Source organism: Penaeus monodon, chromosome 4, assembly GCF_015228065.2.
Source record: "Penaeus monodon isolate SGIC_2016 chromosome 4, NSTDA_Pmon_1, whole genome shotgun sequence".
In the NCBI taxonomy this organism is placed as follows: Eukaryota; Metazoa; Arthropoda; class Malacostraca; order Decapoda; family Penaeidae; genus Penaeus; species Penaeus monodon.
Genome location: NC_051389.1, coordinates 58116290 through 58122415, shown reverse-complemented (window position 1 = coordinate 58122415; position 6126 = coordinate 58116290).

The window sequence follows — 6126 nt, the reverse complement described above, 5'->3', positions numbered from 1 at the left end:
TTTCCTCCTTCTTCCTCCTTCCTCCCCTGCTCCCCTTACTTTTCCTCTCCTCTGCCCTTTCCTTCCTCCTCCTCCTTTCTTCCCTTTCTACTCCTCTACTTGTCCCCTCTTCCCTCCTCCTCCCCCTGCCCCTCCTTCCTCTCTCCCTCTCCCCTTCTCTCTCCTCCTCCCCTTTCTCCTCTCCTCTCCTCTCTTCTCTTCCCTTCCCTCTCTTCTCGCCTCTCTCCCCCTTCTTTCTTCTCCTCTTCTTTCTCTCTCTCCTCCCTTCCTTCCTCTCCTCTCTCTTCTCTCTTCCCTCTCCTCTTCTCTCCTCCTTGCTTCTCCCTCACCTCCTCCTCTCCTCTCTTCCTCCTCTCCTCCTCTCTTCCCTCCCCTTCTCTCTCCTTCCTCCTTCTCTTGCCTCTCTTCCTCCCTCTCTCTTGTCCTCTCTTCCTCCCCTCCTTCCTCCTTCCCTCCCTCTCTCTTCCTCCTCCTTTCCTCTCCTCCTCTCTCTTCTCTCCTTCCTCCTTCCTTTCTCCTCCTCTTCCTGCCTTCTCCCCTCCTCCTTCCCTTTCCTCTCCTCCTCTACTCTCTCTCTCCTTCCTCTGCCTCTTCCTCTCTCCCTCCTCTCTACTGCCTTTCCTCCTCCTCCTTCTTGCTCTCTCCTCTCCTTTCTCCCTCTCCCCCCCTCCCTTCCTCTTGCTCCCCCCCTCCCTCTCTCTTGCCTCTCTCCCTCTCTCTTGCCTCTCCTTCCCTCCTCTCTCTTCCTCTCCTTACCTCCTTTACTCTTGCTCTCCTTCCCTCTCCTCTCTCTTGCTCTCCTTACCCCCCTCTTCTCTTGCCTCTCCTTCCCTCCCTCTCTCTTGCTTGCCTCTCCTTCCCATCCTCTCTCTTCTTCTTGCCTCTCTCCCTTCCCGTCCCTCTCTCTGCCTCTCCTTCCCCTCCCTCTCATCTCCTTCCCTCCTCTCATCTGCCTCTCCTCCCTCCCTCTCTCTTGCCTCTCCTTCCCTCCCTCTCTCTTGCCTCTCCTTCCCTCCCTCTCTCTCCCTCTCCTTCCGCTCCTTACTCTTGCCTCTCCTTCTCCCTCCCTCTCTCTTGCCTCTCCTTCCTTCCCTCTCTCTTCCTCTCCTTCCTCCCCTCTCTTGCCTCTCCATTCCTCCCTCGTCTCTGCCTCTTCTCCCTCCCTCTCCTCTCGCCTCTCCTTCTTCCTTTACTCTTGCTCTCCTTCCTCCCTCTCTCCTCGCCTCTCCTTCCCTCCCTCTCTCCGTTTCTCGCCTCTCCTCCCCTCCCTCTCTCTCGCCTCTCCTTCTCTCCCTCTCACTTTCCTCTCCTCCCTCCTCTCTCTCGTCCTCTCTTTCCTTCCTTTACTCTGCCTCTCCTTCCCTCCCTCTCTCTTTCTTGCCTCTCCTTCCCTCCTTTACTCTAGCCTCTCCTTCCCTCCCATCTCTTGCCTCTCCTTCCTCCCTCACTCTTGCCTCTCCTTCCCTCCTTTACTCTTGCCTCTCCTCCTCCCCTCTCTCCTCTCTTCCCTCCCTCTCTTTCCTCCCTCCCTCCTCTTGCCTCTCCTTCCCTCCCCTCCCCTCTTCCTCCCTCCCTCTCCTTGCCTCTCCTTCCCTCCTTCTCTTGCCTCTCCTTCCCCCTCTCTTTACTCTCCCTTCCTCCCTCCCTCCTCTTCCTCTCCTTCCTCCCTTTCCCTCCCTCCTTCCTCCCTCCTCTCCTTCCCTCCTCTCCTTCCTCTCCTCCCTCCTTCCCTCCCTCCCCTCCTCCTCGCCTCTCCTTCCTCCTTTCTCTTGCCTCTCCTTCCCTCCCTCTCTCTTGCCTCGCCTTCCCTCCCTCTCTCTCTCCTTCTCCTTCTCTGCCTCTCCTTCCCTCTTCCTCCTCTCCTTCCCTCCCTCTCTCTTCGCCTCTCCTCCCCCCTTTTCCTTTGCCTCTCCCTTCCTCCCTCTCTTTGCCTCTCCTTCCCTCCCTCCCTCTCGCCCTTCCTTCCTCTCTCTCGCCTCTCCTTACCCTCCTTTACTCTTGCCTCTCCTTCCCTCCTTTACTCTTGCCTCTCCTTCCCTCCTCCTCCTTTGCCTCTCCTTCCCTCCCTCCTCTCTTGTCTCTCCTTCCCTCCTTTACTCTTGCCCTCCTTCCCTCCTCTCTCTTCTTGCCTCTCCTTCCCTCCCTCTCTCTCTGCCTCTCCTTCCCCCTTTACTCTTGCCTCTCCTTCCCTCCCTCTCGCGTGCCTCTCCTTCCCGCCCTTTCTCTTGCCTCTCCTTCCCTCCCTCTCTCTTGCCCCTTTCCTCCCTCCCTCTCTCCCTCCTTCCCTCCTTTACTCTTGCCTCTCCTTCCCTCCCTCTCTCTTGCCTCTCCTTCCCTCCTTTACTCTTGCCTCTCCTTCCCTCCCTCTCTCTTGCCTCTCCTTCCCTCCCTCTCTCTTGCCTCTCCTTCCCTCCCTCTGTCCTCTATTTTCCCTTACCTCTTGTCACTTTCCTCTTCCTCTCTCTCTCTTTCATCTCTCCGTCCCTTCCCTCTCCCCTGGCTTCCTCTCCCACACTCCTCTCTCTTCCTTCCCTCTTCCCTCTCCTTCCCTCTCTCCTTCTTCTCCCTCTCCCACCTCCTTCCCTTTCATCCGTCTTTTTCCTCTCCCTCTTCCCTCCCCTTCTCTCTCTCTCCTTCTTTTTTCACCCTTAACCCTCTTCCTCTCCCCTCCCCTTCGATTTCCTGTCTCCCTCCTCCTTCGCTCTCCCTCTCCCCTCTCCTTATCTTCTCTCTCTCATCCCCTTCCCCTCTCCGTCCCTCTCTCTTCCCTTCCCCTTTCCTCTCCCTTCTTTATTACTCTCTCTCTCTCATCTCCCCCCCCCCCCCTTCCCTTCACTCTTCCCTCTTCCTTCCATTTCCCTCTCCCCTCTTGGGCTCTCTCTCTCTCCTCTCCTTCCTCTTTCTTCCCCCACTTCGATCTTCTTACCCTTCCCTTACTCCCCCCTCTTCATTCCCTCCCTCTCTCCTCTACGTCCCTTTCTTCTCCCCTCTTCGTCCCTCCCCTCTCCCTTCTCCGTCCTCTCTCCCCCCTCCGTCCCCCTCTCCCTCTCCCCTCTCCGTCCCCTCTCTCTCCCCCTCTCCGTCCCTCTCCCCCCCCCTTCCCCCCCCCCCCCCCCCCCCCCCCCCCCCCCCCCTCTCCCTCCCCCTCTTCCGTCCCCTCCCTCTCCCCTCTCCGTCCCTCCCCCTCTCCCCTCCCCGTCCCTCTCTCCTCCCTCTCCGTCCATCTCCCTCCCCCCTCTCCGTCCTCTCCCTCCCCCTCTCTGTCCCTCTCCCTCTCCCCCTCCGTGCCCTCTCCCTCTCCCCTTTGCGTCCCTTTCCCTCTCCCCTCTCCGTCCCTCTCCCTTCTCCGTCCCCTCTCCCCTCTCCGTCCCCTCTCCCTCCCCCCTCTCCGTCCCTCTCCCTCTCCCCTCTCAGTCCCGCTCCCTCTCCCCTCTCCGTCCCTCTCCCTCTCCCCTCTCCGTCCCTCTCCCTCTCCCCTCTCCGTCACTCTCTCTCTCCCCTCTCCGTCCCTCTCTCCCTCTCCCCCTCTCCGTCCCCCTCCTCCCTCTCCCCTCCTCCCTCCCTCTCCTTCTCCCCTTCCTCGGCATTCTCCTTCCTCTCACTCTCTCCTCTCCTTTTTTTCTCTGTTCATTGGTTCTCTACCTTACGTCTTTTCCCTCCTTCCCCCTTCCATTCTTCCTTCGCTTTTCATTTCTCCTTCCCCTCTTCCCTCTCTCTCTCCCCTTTCATCCCTTCCCCTCTTCCTCCCTCTATCGTTTTCTTTCTTCCCCTCTTCCCTCTCTCTCTCCTTTCCTCCTTCCCCTCTTCCCTCTCTTTACCTTTCTTTCTTCCCCTCTTCCCTCTCTCTCTCCTTTCCTCCTTCCCCTCTTCCCCCCCTTTCCCCTTTCCCCCTTTAAAACCCCCTTCCCCCTTTCCCCCCCTTCCCACCTCCCTCCTTTCCCCCCCTTCCCTCCCTCCCCCCCTTTCCCCCCCTTCCCCCCTTCCCCTCCCTCCCCTTTTCCCCCCTTCCCCCCTTTCCCTTTTTTTTAAAATTTTTCCCTTTTTTCCCCCTTTCCCCCCCCCTTCCCCTCCCCCCCCTTTTCCCTTCCTTCCCCTCCCCCCCTTTTTTCCTTTTCCCTTTCCTTCCCCTCCTCCCCCTTCTCCCCCTCCCCCCCTTTCCCCCCCCTTCCCCCTTTCCCCCCCCTTTCCCCCCCTTAAAAGGGCTTTCCCTCCCTTTTCCCCCCTCCCTTCCGGTCCCTCCCCCCCTTTCCCTCCCTTAAAAGGGCCTCCCCCCCCTTTCCCTTTTTCCCCTTCTTTTCCCCCCCTTTCCCCCCCCTTTAAAGGCCCTTCCCCCCTTTTTAAAGGCCTCCCTCCCTCCTTTCCCCTCCCTTCAAATTCTTTTTTCCCCCCCTTTCCCCCCCCCCTTCGCTTCCTTTTCCCTCCCCTTCGGCTCCCCCCTCCCCCCTCCCCCTTTTCCCCTCCTCCCCCCCCCTTTTTCCCCCCTTCCTCCCTCCCTCCCTTTCCCCTCCCCTTCCTCCACTCCCTCCCTTCCCTCCCCTTTTCGGCCCCCTCCCCCCCTTTCCCTCCCCTTAAAAGGCTTCCCTCCCCCCCCTTTTTTCCCCCCCTTTCCCCTCCCCCCCTCCTTTCCCCCCCCTTCCTCTCTCCCTTCCCCCTTTTCCTCCCCAAAAACTCCCTCCCTCCCTTTCCCTCCCCAAAAAGGTTCCCTTTTTCCCCCCCCCTTAAAAGGGCTCCTTTCCCCCCCTTTTCCCCTCCCCTTCAAAGGCCCCCCCTTTTAAAAGGCCCCTCCCCCCCTTTTCCCCCCCCTTAAAAGGCCCCCCTCCCCCCCTTTTCCCTCCCCTTAAAAGGCTCCTCCCTCCCTTTCCCCCCCCTTTTCAAAGCCCTCCCCTTCCCTCCCCTTTTAAAACCTCCTCCCCCCCTTTTCCCCTCCACTTAAAAAGGCTCCCTCCCCCCCCCTTTCCCCTTCAAAGGCTCCCCCCCCTCCCTTTCCCCCCCTTCAAAGGCTCCCTTCCCCCCCTTTTTCCCCCCTTAAAAGGGTTTCCCTCCCTCCCTTTCCCTCCCCTTAAAAAAGACTCCCCCCCCCTTTCCCCCCTTCAAAGGCCCCCTCCCCCTTTTCCCCCCTTAAAAAGGCTCCCTCCCCCCCCTTTTTCCCCCCCCTTAAAAGGGCCCTCCCCCCCCCCCTTTCCCCCCTTTTCAAAGGTTTCCCTCCCTCCCTTTCCCTCCCCTTCAAAGGGCTCCCTCCCCCCCTTTCCCCCCAAAGGCTCCCCCCCTCCCTTTCCCTCCCCTTAAAAGGGCTCCCCCCCCCTCCCTTTCCCCCCCCTTAAAAGGCCCTTCCCCCCCTTTTCCCCCCCCCCTTCCCCCCCTTTTCCCTCCCCTTCAAAGCTCCCCCTCCCCCCCTTTTCCCCCTTAAAAGGCTCCCTCCCTCCCCCTTTCCCCCCCCTTTTAAAAGGCTCCCTCCCCCCCTTTTTCCCTCCCCTTAAAAGGGCTCCCCCCCCTCCCTTTCCCCCCCCTTTAAAAGGGCTCCCCCCCCCTCCCTTTCCCCCCCCTTCAAAGGCTCCCTCCCTCCCTTTTCCCTCCCCTTCAAAGTCTCCCTTCCCTCCCTTTCCCTCCCCTTCAAAGGGCCCCCCTTCCCCCCCCCCTTTCCCCCCCCTTAAAAGGCCCTCCCCTTTCCCCCCCCTTTTAAAAAGGCTCCCTCCCTCCCCTTAAAAAAGGCTCCCTCCCTCCCCTTAAAAGGGTTTCCCTCCTCCCCTTAAAAGGCCCCCCCGAAAAAGGACCCCTTTTCCCCCCTTTTTTTTTTGTTTTTTTTTTTTCCCCTCCCCTTCAAAGGCTCCCTCCCTCCCTTTCCCTCCCCTTCAAACTCCCTCCCTCCCTTTCCCCCTCCCCTTCAAACCCCCCCCCCCCGCCCTCCCCTTAAAAGGGCTCCCTCCCCCCCTTTCCCTTCCCCTTCAAAGGTTTCCCCTCCCCCCCCCTTAAAAGGCCCCCCCCCCCAAACCTTTCCCCCCCCTTCCTTTCCCTCCCCTTAAAAGGGGCTCCCTCCCCCCCCTTAAAAGGCCCCCTTTCCCCCCCTTTCCCTTTCCCTTCCCTTTCAAGGCTCCCTCCCTCCCCTTAAAAGGGCTCCCTCCCTCCCTT